Source organism: Haemorhous mexicanus, chromosome 7 (genome assembly GCF_027477595.1).
Source record: "Haemorhous mexicanus isolate bHaeMex1 chromosome 7, bHaeMex1.pri, whole genome shotgun sequence".
NCBI classification, from domain to species: domain Eukaryota; kingdom Metazoa; phylum Chordata; class Aves; order Passeriformes; family Fringillidae; genus Haemorhous; species Haemorhous mexicanus.
In genome coordinates this window covers 39,381,063-39,398,219 of record NC_082347.1, presented here as the reverse complement: position 1 = coordinate 39,398,219, position 17,157 = coordinate 39,381,063, and the positions used below count along the sequence as shown (strand labels likewise).

At 50.9% G+C, this 17,157-nt stretch overlaps 1 protein-coding gene across 3 annotated transcripts in view; it reads left to right on the top strand.

Annotated features, from left to right (window-relative positions):
* The first annotated feature begins 1,965 nt into the window (after nucleotides 1–1,965).
* Nucleotides 1,966–17,157, top strand: part of FAM53B (family with sequence similarity 53 member B) — a 45,509-nt gene continuing 30,317 nt past the window's right edge. The window contains exons 1-2 of one of the 3 annotated variants that reach the window (XM_059852183.1): nucleotides 2,007–2,062; nucleotides 13,539–13,727. The gene's annotated coding sequence lies outside the window, so the exon portion shown is untranslated. Of the gene's footprint in view, nucleotides 2,063–13,538; nucleotides 13,728–17,157 lie in introns of all 3 variants that reach the window. The other 2 variants (XM_059852181.1, XM_059852182.1) reach the window with 2 other exon arrangements.

Sequence of the window (17,157 nt, the reverse complement as noted above, 5' to 3'; positions counted from 1 at the left end):
CGTGCTGGGAATTCTCCACAGCCAGCTCATCTGTTGGGAAGCACAGAGGATGAGAGGCAGAAAATGCTGGGTTTGGAGCAAGCTGCAGAAGCAGACAGAAAACAACTTTCTGCTTGAGTCTTGGAGCCCAAGGCTGCCACGGGAATGGATTCAATTATGCTCCGAGCTTTATTGCTGAAATATTCCACTGGGAAACCATAAAAAAACATTTTCAGACTTGATTCCCGAAGTTCTGGAAAAGGAGTTAGCAAGTGTTTTATTGCTACTAGTCTCAACACGTGATAAGAAAAGCAAATACTGAGTGGGATGGAGGAACATGATGCAAAAGCCCTTTCACATCATCAAACCCTTCTCCCTGTTCATCACCCACTCAGACTGGCCACTCCTGCTTAATTTTATGTGTACTGAGCACGGAGCCACTTTTGTTGAGATCAGCCCTCACTGTGTTGGTGGGAGCTGCTCCTTTGTTAAGTATCTGCCCGCTACTTCAGCTTGCCTCCCTCTTTCTTCACTGCATTAAATACTAAGTGGCAAGTCTTCTTCAACAGTAATTTGTTGTCCTGGGCAGTGCACAGCAGGGCAGGACACCCGGAGCACTGCTGAGCTCACAGCTACAGCCTCTCTTGCCATTCATGCCCTTACTTGTCCCTTACTTGTCCCTACATGCCATCCCCAGCACCGTGCCCGGCCATCCAGGCGGGTGGATGAAATTCAGCCCCAGATTCATTCCTGATGGCATCTGTGTTGTCTGCTCGCATATGTTTAAGATTAATGTTTGGGCTCTGTTTTGTAATGAGCCCTAAATCTCCCTTTTAGCTGTCATGTCGTTTCCTTGTTCGCTCGTTACGCTCGCTCTCGGAAGGAGCCCGCATGCTGTGCGTGGTGCAGCCTGGGTGGATGGAAAATGTCACTGAGAGCTCAGTGCTGCTAAAGGCCATTGCCGTGTGAAGCCAAGCAGATGTACCTCCAGTACTGCAGGGCACTCACGGCCGCTTCCTAAACAGGCTTCAAGGGAGCTGAAGAGTGACTTGGGACAAGGGACTGGACTGACAGGGTGAGGGAGAACAGCTTCAAGCTGACAGAAGGCGGGGTTGGATGGGATATTGGGAAGGAATTGTTCCCTGGGAGGGTGGGAAGGCCCTGCCACAGGGTGCCCAGAGAAGCTGTGGCTGCCCCTGGATCCCTGGAAGTGTCCAAGGCCAGGCTGGTTGGGGCTTGGAGCAGCGTGGGATAGTGGAAGGCATCCCTGCCCATGGCAGGGATGTGGAACTACATGATGTTTAAAGGTCTTTTCCAACCCAAACCAGTCAATGATTCTATGAAAGGGTGAGAAAAATTAAGGAGCGGGATTTTTATTCACTGGTGGGTGCAGGGGCGCATGGTGTCCGTCTGTGATGTGCCAAAACTTCAGCGCTACTTCTTGCGGGGACCCTTCAATGAGCTGCTGGTGAGTCCAGTTCACTTGCTCCTCCCCGGGCCGGCCGTGCCACCAGGAGTCACTCTCGGCCTCCGAACGGGCGGCGGAGCCCCACGCGAGCCGCACCCGCAGCATCCCGGGCTGCGGGGCCGTGTGCGGGCGCTGATGCCGCGGCAGCGCTGCCAGCTCCAGCCCGCGGCTCCCCGTCGGGCAGCGCCTCACCGCCGCCCGAATCCCCCTTTTTTATTATTTTTGGACTTTCCCCCCCCCGATATACGCTCTTTCTGGCGATGTTTAACCCCGGGGATGCCCGTTCGGGGCGGCAGCCGAGGGTCTCCCCCGCCTCGCCTCGCAGCGAGCGCTCCGGTGCGCGGGTCCCCGGGGCGGGCGCTCCGCAGGTGCGGGCCGGGCTCTGCCGGCGCTGGCTCCGCTCAGGAAGTGACAAGCACATTTCCTCCTCCTCCTCCTCCTCCTCCTCCTCCTCCTCCTCCTCCTCCTCCTTCTCCTCCTCCTCCTCCTCCTCGCTCCCTCCCTCCGGCCGCCCCGCCCGCAGCACGGCGGCGGCGGCGGCAGCGGAGCGCGGTCGGAGCGGCGCCCACAGCCGGCCCGGCCGGGCCGCTCCGCCGCCACCGCGGGACGCGCTCGGTAAGCGATGCTCGGAGCGCAGCGGGGCCGTGCAGCCCGGAGGGGTGCCGGGGGGGAGCGGACAAAGGGCGGCGGTGCGCCCTGCCCGGGGACGGGGCTCGGAGGGGATGGGGTAGGAGGATGGTACCCCCCGCCGCCACCGCATCCCCACGGAACGGGCTGGGGATGTCCGCCTTTGTGCCGTCGGGTCTCACCCCGCCCCGGGGTGAGCGAGGGGCACCGCGGAGGAGCCGCCCGGGCGGCCGGAGGGAGCGTGGAGCGGTGGGATCGGCGGGGGGTGCGGGATGCTGAGCCCGACGTGCGGGGATGGGCGGCTCTCCGGAGTTTGGCGAGCGGGCAGCGAGCGGTCCTCACCCGCTCCGAGTCCACTGCCTTTGCCACTGGAATTATTTCCTGCGAAAGGATCAACACGTGCTTTCCTTTCTCCGGGCCGAGAGTGTTGCTCCAGGGGAGCTGAAACTCGGGTGCCGCCGGGCTCGGTGCAGCCCTGCCCGGGTTCGGGGTCTCACGGGGGCTGCAGCCCCGCGGAGCCGTGCCTGAGCATCCCCACAGAGATGCTCTCCAGCTCTCCCAGGGCCAGCGCACACTTCCCACCGTGCCGTGCCTCGCATTTCACTCCTGGCACGTGTGAGGTGGCTCGGGGCAGCAGGACAGGGGGACAGGCCGGTCCCCGGGGCGGTCTCCAGCCCCCGACGCTGCTGCGATGGGACACGGCAGCGCCTTGCTGTGCGAAGTGCCCTGGCAGGGGGGGTGTCCTAGAAAGCCTGTAAGTCTTGTTTCTCCATTCAGTGACGTCAGGTTGATCGAGTTCTAAGGTACGTGAAGGTTTCACGTACAGCTGTACGCAGAGATTTCACGGGTATGGGGCTTTTCCTCAATAATTTTAATTTACTTGACACAGAGAGAGTTTGTAACAGCGCGGTGCCTGTCACTGAGTTGTGCCGCTGCCTCTCGGTGCCGTGCGGTCTCCACAGACGCTGGTGTACCTTGGCAGCTCATCCCCTCCTTAGGAAATCCTCTGGAGTGAAAAGTGAGCGTAATTTGTTATGAAATAGGCTGATAGACAAAACTTCAGTTGGCGATTGAAACCAGATGTGCATATTTTCCTTTTGAATCCTCGAGCAATACTAAAAGTCTGTTTTGACAGATTAAAAACTACTTGCAAATTGCAGAGGTAGCAGTGTTTTGTGATAATCCAGTAAAAACACGGAGGGCTGCGAGCATCTCTGCCCAGTGTTGGGTATTTCCGAGCACAGGAGGTGCTGCTGCCATCACAAAGCACGGATTCCCTTGGCCTGCCTCTCTCGTGGGCTGAAACATTTACCAGGGCTTGGCTGAGGGCTGCAAAAAGAAATAAAGAAACCCCAAAACAGTGTAGATAATGTTTCTAGAGAAAATATTTGGGGTGGGTCATGAAACAGACTAATTAGAGTGATAGTAAAAAACCTGAATTTCAGAGCAGTTTGCTCTGTCCGTACCTCTTGTGGCTCGGTGCAGGTTTGAAGTGAGCTTCTGATTTATTTCTTCATTTTTGAGAGTCCTGTGAAGCCTGAGGATGCTTGTGGCAGTGGGTGTGTCACACCCAGCTCTGGCACGGCCCTGCTCAGGGGGGCAGGATTAGGGCTGGAGGCACTTTATCGGGAGAAGCACTCAGCCTCCTTGCTTCCAAAAGTGGGGGGAAAACCCAGCCAAAACAACCTGCCGTGGAATTCCTTCCTTCTCTCCCCTTCACCACCGTGCCAAGCACAGCCACGTGGAGCAGGGCCACGCGTGCTGGGTTTGCTGCTGGATCCCTGGCTCCAGACTTTCTCACTCCCAGCTTCGACCCAGAGGAGGGAGGAAACTTCTGTGACTTCCAGCTCTGCACAGGGCCGAGGTGTCCAGGAACCACAGTGGTTATAGAAAGCAGATGGCCTTTTGCTGTAAATGCAAAACTTTGCATAGAAAATCTGTGCAAATCAGTTCAGTGGATAATTGATTTGTGCGAGTGAGATCCAGATTTTTGTATATGGAGATCAAGCAGACTGTGGGACAGAGCCAGCACCAATGTAGGTTAATTTTCAGCTATGGATACCTGCATAAATAAACACATGTGTATAAATATGCATACATGCAAATAGGCAAATATATACCAATAAAAATCCCCAAATCTGCATTGGTTAATTATATGCAATATTTTTTTTTTTCTAGTAGTAGCAAAGGCTTGCTTCACTCTTAGCAAAAGTATAAGCAGAACAAGATACACAACTTTTTGCCAAAACACCTGTATTTGTGTGCAGAACTGACACCACAGGCTGTGTCCTGATGGGTGGGGAGGGGAATGAGCTTTATTCCACTTGTCTATTTATTATTGCTGGTAGATTTCTGCTTTCTCAAATGGCACCTGTGTGGTTTGAGACTCTTCCTCCTTTTTTCTTTCTTTCTTATAATGTTATATAGAATTTTTCTTTTATTTGCCAGGATGGAGGTGGTTTGCACTTGCCTTGTACAATCTCAGATGGAAAAGAGGACACCCCAAGCTGAAAGTGTGATTTTGGTTTTGTTCCCTTCCCCCTCCCCTGTCACGTGGTTTGTCAAATGATGTTGCTGGGAAATAGTCCTAATGAACATTAATCTGTGGCAGGGCAGACTTTGGACCAACGGGCTGGGACAGGGAGAGGTGCCAGAGATGCTCATTGCTGTTTGGAGAGCTGGGTTGAGTCTCCTTCCCACATCCCAGGGGAGGGACAGGGCAGGCAGAGCCTTTGTGTCAGATCTGCACTCACCAAAACTCTCTCCTGGAGTGAAAATACCTTCAGAAAGACAAGTTTTATTCCTGTGGTCACTGGGGACCAGGGCAGCAGAGGAGCTGGGATGTTGCTCCTCTGCAGCTCCTCATGCAAACTCTCTTGGCTGACGTTTTCTGCTCCTTTCTCTCCCAAAACGGGAGGAGGAGGAAGAGGAAGCAAGCCTGCTGACTCGGGGAAACAGAACTAAACAAAAAAAGCAGGTCTGCCGAGCAGCAGAGGGCTGTGACTGCCGTGGGTCTCACGTGTGGTGGGAGCCACAGCTCCCTTTGCAGGGGTCCCTGCGGGGCTGGGCAAAAATATCACCAAAACAACAGTCTGCTCCTCAGAGAGCTAAATATAAACTCAGAGGGTGAGGAGGAGGGAATTTTCCACCGTGCTACTCCTCTGTGCCTGCCAGCCTGCCCGCTCATGAAGCCTGTGGCTGCTCCCCCCAGGGAAACTCCTGTCCCTGATCCCCAGCATGTCATGGGATGAGTGCCACCACTTTCTGTAGGGATGAGACCTTCTGTAAATTCCTTGGAAGCAGTCAGGACACGGGCAGACCTGAGCCCTGGAGCTGTGGTTCTGCCCACAGGTCTCCCCACCAGCAGTGGCTGTGTTGTAGTTGTGGAAAAGGACTTCTCCAAGGTCACACTCTGTGCCTGCAGTGGCAGCCTGGCTGCCCATGACCCAGCTATTTCTGCAGAGCAGCAATGCAGAACGTGGCTCTGCTACAGGGAGCTGGAGAGGGCAGATCCATGGGCTGGTTTGTTTTTCCAAACTTTTCTGAGCTGGTTGGTTTTAGGGAGACAAAAATTCCCAAGCAAGAGCCTGTTTCTGAAACCTTGCTGGGATGGTGCATCTCAGTCCAGGCTGTGGATGTGTGGGTCTTTACTCATCAACAGGTGGGGTGGGGATTGAAAACTAAGAAGTGTGGTGGTGCAGTTAATTTCCAGCCAGTATTTCTCCTGGCTTCAGGTGGTTTATCCATGAATTTTGTAGCCTGTGGCGTTGGATATGTGTGATATTGCATCTTATGCATCTGACATATGTTGTGTAAGATAAATAAGATTTGGTTTGTTACAAGTTTCTTTGTTATGTTACAAATTCTTTCCCCAGCTATTTCTGCAGAGCAGCAATGCAGAACGTGGCTCTGCTACAGGGAGCTGGAGAGAGCAGATCCATGGGCTGGTTTGTTTTTCCAAACTTTTCTGAGTTGGTTGCCTTTAGGGTGACAAAAATTCCCAAGCAAGAGCCTCACTGGGATGGTGCCTCTCAGTAGAAGCTGTGTCTGTGTGGGTCTTTACTCATCAACAGGTGGGGTGGGGATTGAAAACTAAGAAGTGTGGTGAAATTCCAGACAGAATTTCTCCTGGCTTCAGGTGGTTTATCCATGAATTTTGTAGCCTGTGGTGTTGGATATGTGTGATATTGCATGTTATACATCTGACATGTGCTATAAAGATAAGATAAATAAGATTTGGTATGTTACAAGTTTCTTTGAAATGCAGGGAGGAGTGAACTGCATTTGACTGACCTGGAGGAGCAGCACCAAACCCTGTGTGAAGCGTGGCTGCCCCCAGCACTGCTTGCTGTGGGTCCCTGCATGGATGGGTGGGAAGTACCAGGCCAGTTTGGCTCAGTAATCACTTCATTTGAGTAATACTTTAAGAACTGGTTGAGTGAGTGTAAAAAATCTGTTCTGGTGCGTTGAGTTTCTGTACCTCCCCCCTAAAAGTGCACCCAAGGGAGACTTGGTCATGGTTTTTGCTTTTAGAGGATTAAATATAGCAGCATCATTGGTGTCACTCCTCTGTAGTCCATTTGAAGCATCCCTTGGGCCACATCATTCCCTGTATTTGTGGCTGCTGGCCATGGCTTTTGCTTTCAGCAGCCAGGGCTCAGGCTGGCTGTGCGGTAGGTACGGGACCCTGCTGAAGGAGGAGTTTGACTTCTCGGCCGTTTTGTGCTTACAAATCCTTACCTCTCCTAGGGTTTGTAAAAAATGGGATCTGGCAAGCTCTGATCCAGCAGCTGGAAAACCTGCTCTCCCTCTCTCTGCTCAAAGCCAGCCCCTGAAATGAAGGGCCAGGGGTTCTTTGGATGGCTGAGGAGCAGCAGGGCTCAGGGAGGTGGTGGTGCAGAAGGATGTGGCTGCCCAGGTGCATCAGTGTCTGGCTTTGCTCTCAGTGACTGGTCTGGGCCAGGGGGTCAAGACACTCACCCCTCATCCTGCTCCTAAAGCCAAGGGGATGAGTTAAAGTGTGTTACTTACTTGCCTTTAAGGTATCTTTTTTGCCCTTTATCCTGTGACAACTCCTGCAGTGACCCCAGCCAAACCTTCGTGCTCATCTGCCCCAGCTGTGTAAGTGCCATCATCACTGTTCTGCACCAATGGGAAATGTTAATTATGAGGAAAAGGAGTTAATGCAAACTGGTCCTCTCTGCTTAGGACAGCCTGGCAGCACAGTTAGGCCAGGTGGAGCTGGCATTTCTCATTCCAAGTGATGTGGGAAAGTCACAATAACTGTGATTTTTGTGTTTCTGTGACTGCCTTAACCTTACTGAGAACAGTCTTCTGGTGTGCTGGGCAGTAGTTGTCAATGCTATGGAATTACTTCAAGTGTATACATTATTATCCCAGTTACCAAGTGCTTTGGGTTTTTTTTTGTCCCAGCTGGTACAAATGAATATTGTATAATATTTTCGACAGGACAAGTTTTAATATTATGAACCAGATGCCAAAAGCTACAATTGTGTGCCAAAGCTAAGAGCCATTATAATTATAAAGATACAGAAAGCATTAGAAATATCCATTTTTGGGTTTATAGACTCTCTGTTAACTCAGAAAAACAGTAAAGCCTAGAAAAGCTGTGGCTGCCCCTGGATCTCTGGAAGTGTCCAAGGCCAGGTTGGGCAGTGCTTGGAGCACCCTGGTATGGTGGAATTTGTCCCTGGCCATGGCAGGGGGTTAGAATGAGAGGCTCTTTAAGGTCCCTTCCAGTCCAGGCCATTCTGTGATTGTTGGACTGTCAGTGGTGCTATAAATGAAATGCAGTGCAATGGATGGTACTTCTCAGAGTGAAAGCATTGGGAATGAAGATGTACATTGCCAAAATGTAAATGTTTCATTTAGAAACCCTCACCCACATTTTCGGTTTTGTATGCTTTGTGTTGTTGGTAGAAATTACTTTTCCCATGGAGGTTTCAGATGTATGTATTTGAAACTTAATTTAAAGAAGAGTTCCAGCCCTGCATTGTGATGGGTTGTGCTGTCCATGCCCTCCCTGTGCCTGTCTTGGGAACCCCATGATACACCAGGAAGGTGGCAGCTTCAAGAGGAGCTGGACAAGAGCCAGGCCAGCCTGTGGAGGAGCAGCTGTGTCAGCCCACCCCCCTGACCCTGCACATCCCACCCTGGGACGTGGGGGCTGCTGGGCACGGGGTGCAACAGCTCACTTGGGGTGTGGGGCAGCGAGCCAGGAGAGCCCTGATCCTGGGACTGCTCTGTGGATCACCATTTCTAGTAATTTTCTGGGCTAATTCTTGCTAGAGCATGAACTCAGTGATCCTAAAGGTCCTTCCAACCTAATGATTCTATGATTCAGTGTCTTCCAGAAAGGCCCCAGTGCAGAGATAAAGCTGTAGCACGGGCTGAGAGCCCCGTGCAGTCGTTTGTGATGCTGCAGTTTATTGCAATGATTATTGTCTGTGTTGTTCAGGAAAAAATTGCACTTTGCCCTTGCTCTGGATCTGCATAGCTCCATCTTCCTGCTGTGCTGGGAGGTGTCCCACTGCTGGTCTGAGGGACCTGCTTAGCTTCTCCTGCCCTCTCTGAGGCAGCCAGTCATCCTCAGCAGTTACCACTCCTCATTCCCCCTGTTTTGTGCTGTACCTGAGTCTTGAGGCCCCCCAGTTACTCCTGGAGTCCTCTCCAGACCTTGGTTAGAGGTGAGGGGAGGCTCCAGGTGCCTGCAGAGGGCATGGAGTGCAGAGCACAGAGGCTGTACCATCCCTTCTCCTCCTGAAGACCCCAGATTTATCCAGCCTGTGGACATATCCCTGCATGCCTGGGGAATCTACTGCACCATGCAGGAGCCTGGGCTCATGCCCCTGCCTTTGAGGTTGAGGGCTTTTAAGCAATTTGGTTTTTTAGGGTGTATCTTAACATCTCTGCAGCCAACTGTGCTGGTTGCTTCTCTCTGTTCTGCACCAGCATGCTGTTCTCTGTATTTAGCACTTTGCTGGTCTCAGTCACTTACAGAGCACTGGTTTTCCTGTTTCCTTCCCAATTACTGCCAGAAATATTGCACGGCCTAGGGTGGCAGTGTGGCTTCTGCTGCAGCCAGTGTCACCAGTTACCTGCAGGTTTGAGATGTGCCAGTAAAGGGTTATCAGTGGCTGTCATCCACTCCTGTGCCCTTTAATGAGGTGTTTTATACCAGTGCTCCCTTTCACCTGCACAAAGGCTTCAGGTGAGGGGAGAGCTCTTTCCTTGGTGTTGTAATTGTGATTCCTGACTCACTGACCTTGCACTGAAACCAGAGCCTTGCTGGGCTCGAGGTCTCACCCACCACATTTACCAGGCTGGCTTGTGCCTGTCCTCAGGGACCATCCGTGCTGATGGCTCAGAGGACTTTTTGGCATGAGCTTATAAAATTGAAGGTGTAAATTTATTTGGAGCTGTTGTTTAAGAAGGATCTATATTTAGTGCCTGCTGTTTAGTATCATCCCAGGTTACTCCTGACAAATGTGACTGTGTTGTTTTCCCTTCTGCTCAGGACAGTAATGTTTATATTGTTAATTTCTTCCTTTTCTGCATCCTGAAGAATGATTCCACCATTCTTTCTGTTGTTGTCAGTGTGACTTCTTGTAGTCCTTAATATCTATAAAACCCCTGTGTCTTGTTTTCTAACAGAACCTGCTGTTTAACTAGCAGTCTCATTCATTTAAGGTGCTGGCCTTATTTTAGGCACTTCATAATGATTTACAAATTCCAGGATTCATTAATCCCTTTGCCCATTAGGGTTGCGAGTTGATACATGTTTTTTCCATGTGATGAAGGTGGACATTTTTGCTGCCCTATTTGTCCTGGGCAATCATTCATGTTTGTGCACTGACAAAATACCTGGCGTGGTTCCCTTCCTGGCAGCTTTGGAGCAGGGATGGGATGCAGCATTTGGGTCAGCTCTCCTCGGGATGCTGTTTCAGGAGTGGTCTTTGTGGTTCACACCACGCTGGTGCTGGGGCCAGCCCATCTGTCCTTTGGGCTTCCCCTTTCTGTGGCACAAGGGAATCTGTTTCTCTCCTGATTTTCACCCTTGGCATGAGAGAAAGAGGGATATATGGGGACTATCCAGAGATGGAGACCTAGAGGGTGGAAAATGCAGATTTTCAATTATTTTCTCCCTTTATTACTTCCTATTCACGCTGTCATAAATGAGCTGGAGGAGTGAAGGACAGAACTGTGTTCCTGCCAGCCCAAATAAAACCAGGGGCTGTTTGCATTTCCACTTACTTTTAAAAAATTTCCTCACCTCCAAAATGGGCTGCAAAATCTGGGCTTTTATGGCTGCTAAACTACAGTGGAGCTCATCCTGCCCTGCTCCATGGGAATCAGGGGCATCTCTGGGGACAAAGCATCCCAGCTTTGGGAAAATTGTCCTCTGTGGGCATTACTTCTCAGGCTGGGCCGTCCCCTGGTGGGTACCTTGCTTTGGGGCAGTGGTACCTCGGGCTTGCTGGAGCAGTTCCCCATGGGAAGCATCTCACTGCAGGCCCTCAGGGACCCCTGATGGAGCCAAACCTGCAGAAGGTTTGGGCTCTACGTGCTGCTGACACCTCTCAGGAGCCCTGAGTGTGTTACAGCAACAGATTCCGTATTATTCCAGCCTCGCAAGCGTCTCCCTGGATATTAAAAACACCAGCTAAAAGCCAAGTCCAAGCTCTCCATGAATGACTCTGTGGAAATGCTGTCGGGCACGTTTCAGTGCTGCTTTGGCTTTGATTTAGGCAGGTAAACACCGTGAGTGGGTGTTTGCTTTGACTTCTCCCTCGTAGCCAAAGACTTCCTTTGAGGGCAGGCGAAGCCTCCAGTGCTGTTCCCCATCACAGCAGCAGCCCAGTCTGCTGGGTGTTGGCAGTGCCTTCCCTGCATGCCTGGGCCTCGTGCTGCCCAGCAGCAGTAGAATCCCCCAGTTTCCTCAGGATCAGGGATGTCCCCTGCCCAGGGCTCTGCTCAGGGTGTGAATAACTCTGACAAAGCCTGGTTCCTCCATCTGGATGCGACACAGTCATCCCAGTTGGGATGATGCTGCAGGATGACATCCTTGGCTGGCATCTCCTCCTGCTTGTCCCACACTCTTCTGCTCTGTTTCCCTTGTAGCTACCCAAAATCACCTGCAGGATGGCTCTGACATCAGAGATAACCTTTGCCACGTGGCAGGTGGTCGCTGGGGGAGGCAGGGTGGGTGCAGCCCATCCTCTCCTTGCCCTGCTGCACCAAGAAGAGCCCCCCTGTGCTCATCACACATTCCCCCATCTCTACCAGAGCCATCACACCCGGCTCCTTGGCAGCCCCTGCACGTAGGAACCATCTTCTGGTAACAGATTGTTGTGTATTTAATGAACCCGAGGAAAACGAGGCGGGCGAAGGCTGCGGGGCGAGGCGAGTTTGCTCTTCAGTCTGCCAAATTCCCCCTCGTCCAGACAACCCACAGATGTTTGGCTGCTCGTGCCTTAAAGAGATTTATGGAAGATGCAGGGCTTGGAAATTTATGGGGACGTGGAAGTGGCAGTGTGGGCAAAGGTTTCCTTCCCTCCCTGCCCTGGGTCTTCCCCTGGCTGGTGTTGGTGGCAACGGGTGGACAAACAGCAGAAAAGTGCCTTTTGGTCACTAGGAGAATTAATAAAGGCTCCAGGTTCATCTTTCAGGAGCCCAGGAGCTCTTTGAAAGCCATTTCTCAGCTGAGGAATGAACCCCCAGAGCCTGCCCAAGAGCCAAAGTACTTTGGTCCAATGCAAACAGTGTGGGGTGTGCAGGTGACAGCAGGCACGTGTGTCACCCTGTGTGGGCACAGGACCCGTCCACTGAAAGCATCTGAAATTCTTTTTATACTGCCTGCTGAGTTCAGGGAGAAAATTTCAATTTTTGGAAGGTTCTAAGGGATCATTTTGTTTGGCTTCACATGAGGTTCTGCAGTTTTAAAGTATTTATCCACGAAGGGGAGGTGGTAGAAGATAGCGTGGAGTCTGGCAGTTGATCCATGCATCCAGGACTTTCCTGCTTTAGATGCAGGCATGTCCATAAGGGCTGTCAGCCTCTACCTGTTCGCCTTCTCTGCCTTGCAGAAGGCAGAAATCTGACTTACAAGCAGCATCCAAATTGGCTCTGACAGCGATGGTGGTGTTGTGGGCCTTGGCAAGTGTTCCCCAATTATTCAGTGAGATGTCCCAGATCCTGCTCCTGCTTCATCTGGGTGGGTTTTAGTGGTCACTGCTGAGCAGCAGCGTTACAGGCAGCGCTGAACTCGCTTTGCATCTCCAGGATTTGCTTCTCACAGGGACCCTGAGAGCTCTGGAGCCAGCAAGGAAGCCTGGGCTGGCTGAGAATTCCCCTAACTGAGGGTGGACAGGCCCTGGCATGGGGTGTCCAGAGCAGCTGTGGCTGCCCCTGGATCCCTGGCAGTGCCCAAGGCCAGGCTGGACAGGGCTTGGAGCAACCTGGACACATGGAAGTTGTCCCTGCCCATGGCAGGGGTTTGGCATGAGATGAGATGAGATGAGATTTAAGGTCTCTTCCAAGCCAAACCATTCAGTGATTCTAACCCTGAGAACATTATTACGTGTCTGTAAGCAGATGGATGTTGTTTCATAGAGACAGGTACTCCGAGGGGTTCATCTGCAATTTGGAGGTGTTTATGCTGGGAAGTGTGTCAGTAAAGGCAGTGTGGTGGGGCTTCAGCTCAGACATCTCAGGCTGTAGATGGGAAAAGAATATAAGGAAGGAACAAGAATTGGTTTTTTGTGTCTGTTTACTAGAGCAGCATGCTCTGAGCAGTAATTAAAAGTAAACCCAGACCGTGCTGCCTTGTTCAGCATCTCTAGTTGTTGAGATTAAGCAGCCAAAGCAATTCTCAATTCAGCAATTCCTCAGCTTTTGGGAGCGTGGCCAACACTCACAGTGTCTCACAGACCACTGCAAATTCTTGTAATAAATCTCACAACTGGGGAGGCAGGGGAAACCCACAGAAAGGTGAGATGCTTTGTTGGACCAGCAGGCTGGACTGCTGCTGCTGCTTCAGCTGCTCTTCTCCAGGGACAACCCTCCCAGGGACAATACTTCCATGGAAATACTACTCAAAGGTAGAAGCAGGCCCCTAATGAATGGAATAGGCAACAATTAGAGGTTTGCTCCAAGAAAATGTGTAATTTCTGTGGTCACTGGGACTGGGATCAGCTGTAGGCTCTGTCTGCATGGCCCACACTTCCAGGGATGGGGCAGCCACAACTTCTCTGGGTAACCTGTGCCAGAGCCTCACCACCCTCACAGGGAAGAATTTTTGTTAATATCTAATCCAAGCCTACTGTCTTTCAGTCTGAAGCCATTCCCCCTGTCCTGCTGCTTCCCAGGGCTCCTGGCTTGCCCCTCTCTCTGGCTGGTCGCTGTTTTGCGATGACTAACTTTGCTTTCTTCTTTTCCTTTTCAGTTGCCAGGGAGGAAAAGGCAAAGTCACTGTCAGCATCATTTCCTTCGAGCTAAAGATGTTGAGACAAAGCACCTCTGCCCCTGCCCTGTCCTTTCAGTCCTTCTGCTGCTGGTGTGCCCAGGACTCACTCCCCTGCCACTCCTATGCCCTAAGAGCACGGGGGCAATAAACCTTTAACCCGAGTAGATGGTGTGTAATTTTCCTTAATTCCTTATTCCTTTTCTTGTGAGTGCTTGCCTGCAGTTGAGGTTCAACCCAAGCACGTAGATCTGGGCATGAGCTTGGACTTCAGGCTCTCCCTAGAGATTTGGGGGTGTTTGGATGTGTGGTTTGGAGCTCGGAGTGCAGGGGCCCCTCTGCCTTGTGTGACTTTGGTGTCAGGCTGAGGCAGTGCCCAGGTACGTGGAGCAGGGGATGGGTTGAAATAATAGTTTTGTTTGCTTGGTAATTCATTTATGGCTGTGGGCAGGAGCCTGGTGTGGCTGTGGTTCCTGGTAGTGAGGATTATCTCAGGCTCCATCCGTGGTGGCTGCACGTGGCATTTTTGGTTGCTAACGTGGCCCCGTGGGATGGGTGCTGTCATGGGAGACCTCAAGCTCCTTCTGGCTGTGGATTTCCTAGTGTGGCTGTAGTTCAGGGAGATAATTTCAATTTTTGGAAGGTTCTAAGTGATCATTTTGTTGGGCTTCATGTGAGGGTTCTGCAGTCTTGAAGTATTTATCCATCCAGGCTCCATCCAGGCTGTCCTGCCCTGCCCTGCTCTGGGCTGTGCTGGTGAGAGCCTGTGTTCCTGTGTGAAGCTGTTGCTCACAGGCACTGAGGTGATTATGGTTCCTGAGGCTGTGCAGACCTCTGGAGGACCTCACCTCACACACTGCTTTGTTATGTGCAGGCAAGTCCTTTACTTGCTAATTAGTGCTGAAAGTGTGTCCTTGCCTTGTTAGGCCTGGAGAAGTCTAGTCTGGGTGCAAGCAGGAGGCAGAGGAAGGCATTTCCTTGCTCCTTTTCTTTGGCTGGTAATCTCTGAGTGCCTGGAGCATGGGGCAGCACAAGATTTTGCCAGGCAGGAGTTGGGCAGGAGTGGAACTCTGTGTGAGAGCCATGGTGTCCTGGATGCTGTTTGCCCTTCCAGCACCCCGTGGAGCAGCAGGAACTGACTGCAGGCTCAGGGTGACATGGGCAGGGCTGCAGCCTTTCTCCTCCCAAGGCTGGGCATCCTGGGGCAGCTCTTTGCTCTTGTCAGAGTCCCAGGGGACAATCCTGAAGCAGCTGCCTCCGTGGAAATTTCATCCTTTGAAAGTCATGTGTGCTGATTCATGATCCTGTTTGCTCAGGACTAGTCCATGGGGCATTTCCAGAGTGTAAAGATTTCTTCTTGGGCCCTGAATGGCATCTTTCACATTTATTGGAGGTTTTTACCCCATAAATAAACTCAATATTCTCTAATGGCATAGACTTAAGCAAAGGGATCAAACTGCCCAGAGCTGAGCCTGCTCAGCCCTGTTGCAGAAGACAAAAATTGCCTGAGTGAGGAAATAAACCCAGACTGAGCTACATGCAAATGAGAGACTTCATGGATTTTTTCCAAATTCATAAGACAATAAATCAAGAAATTGAAGATGCACTCCTTGGCATTGTCCAAAGCCCTGAGGGTGAGACAGGCTGTGCCATGAGGAGATTCAGTGTAGCCCAAATCACTTCTAAGAAGTGGAAGGATGGGGAGAGAGAGGCATGATTTTTTTTGGGGTGAATATTGCCATGTTATACTTACAGAAAACCTTAAACCTCACAATTTTCAATTACAGTCACCAGTTTTGTCTCTTTCCCCAAATTCCTTGTAGCCCCCTGTAAGGTTTGGGAGGGGATGACCAGCTGTGCTGTGCCTGGTCTGACTGCACAGAGAAATCAAGGTGTGCAGAGTGGAGGGAATTTCTGTGTCACTGGTGAGAGTAGGATGGTGCTGGAGCCCTAGAATATGCTCAGAGTTTGGCCCAGAGGGATTATGGGGGAAATGGATTTGTGGAAAATTTTTTAAATTTGCCAGAAGGTTTACATACTGTGTGTATTTGTATGTAAACTTTGAGATAAGAAATGTTGACTTAGAAATACTATAGAATAGGACAGACATTAAGAGAAAAATTGAACTAAAAACAGGTTTCAAAGGATGGCTTTGTAAATAAGATTAGATACTTTAGAGAAATAGAACTATAAAAGATGTATTGTAGTAGGACTTACTTGTAGTAGGAGTACATTTACAGTGTACTGTAATTAGAAAATAGATTCTGATTGTGATGGTGTGAATTATAGCATCTGTATTGTCTCACCCTTCTCATGAGACTGAAAATGGAATAAAATTTTTTAAAACACCTCTCAGTTGCCCCATCTCTGGGTGAGAAAAGAGCAGAAAATCTGACAGTGTTCACCTTGTTTCTTCAGACATGTGGGTCTAACCTGCATTGAATAAACTCCAGAAACCTCAGTGGCTCCTTGCTCAGCCTTTTTCTTCAAGCACAGCACAGGGAATGGTGCTGGGGCAGGGCTAGGGAGTGGGGTCCTGCTTGGGTCATGGCTTCTTCACTTTGATCAGCATTAAAAATTCAGCAGGGGCAGGTGATTTATATTCTGAGAGAATTCTCAGTGCTCTGCCTGTGAGGTGTATCAGTATGCAAACCACAGCTCCAGCTCCTCGTTCCCCGTGCCCTTTCCACTGTAAATAGGTTTTATGTCAGTGTGTGTGGCTGGAGATGGATTATTGAGCTGGACAGGGGTTGAATGTTTTCTGTGCAGAAGGTGATGATCCCATAGCAAGAGGAAATCTGTGTGATGCTGGTGCTCAGTCTCCACAAGGAATATTTCTGGGGGTCAGACCACGGAATCATGGAGATGGTAGGGTTGGAAAACACCTCTGAGATGATGGAGTCCAACTGTTTCCCCAGCACAGGCAAGGCCACCACTAACCCATGTCCCCAAGTGCCACATCCACAGGGCTTTTAAATCCCTCCAGGGATGGGCAGTCCAGGCTTGGTAACCCTTTCTGTGGGGAAGTTTTTCATCATTTGCATGGGGATGTGATACTGGTCACTGCTCAGTCTCCCTCCAGCTGTGACAGAGCATCTGGCAGACAGTTGGCTGAATCTTGAGGTCTTTTCCATGCAGTTCAGTGTAGCAGGTGAGCAGGGCATGGCTCTGAGTGGTGCTTGGAGCCTGCTGTGTTAACACAGTTATGTGTGAGACCTCCCTGCAGGGAAGGGCTCTTTATCCCCATGAGCAGCTCTAAGGCTGTGCTTGTGCCTCACAAGGAGCATGTTTGCTCCCTAGAATTTATCTTTCAAGCCTGTGGATGAGAGTTGGATCATTTCACTTATTTTTTTTTCCAAGCCAAGCACTCCATAGGTGTGATACTGTCTAGAAAGCAACTCTGAGAGAAACCTCTTCCCTCCTCTGCCACTGCAAAGATCACGTGAGGCTTCTGCTTGGTCTGTGTTTTGAACCATGTAAAAAGCAGGGTTTGCTAAAATTTGAGGATTTCTGTGCCCCAGAGTTTCTTGGGGGCTTTTCACAAAGCTCAGGAGATTGTGTCAGTCCCAGCGGCCGTGGCTCGAGTCTAAACTTAACCTTG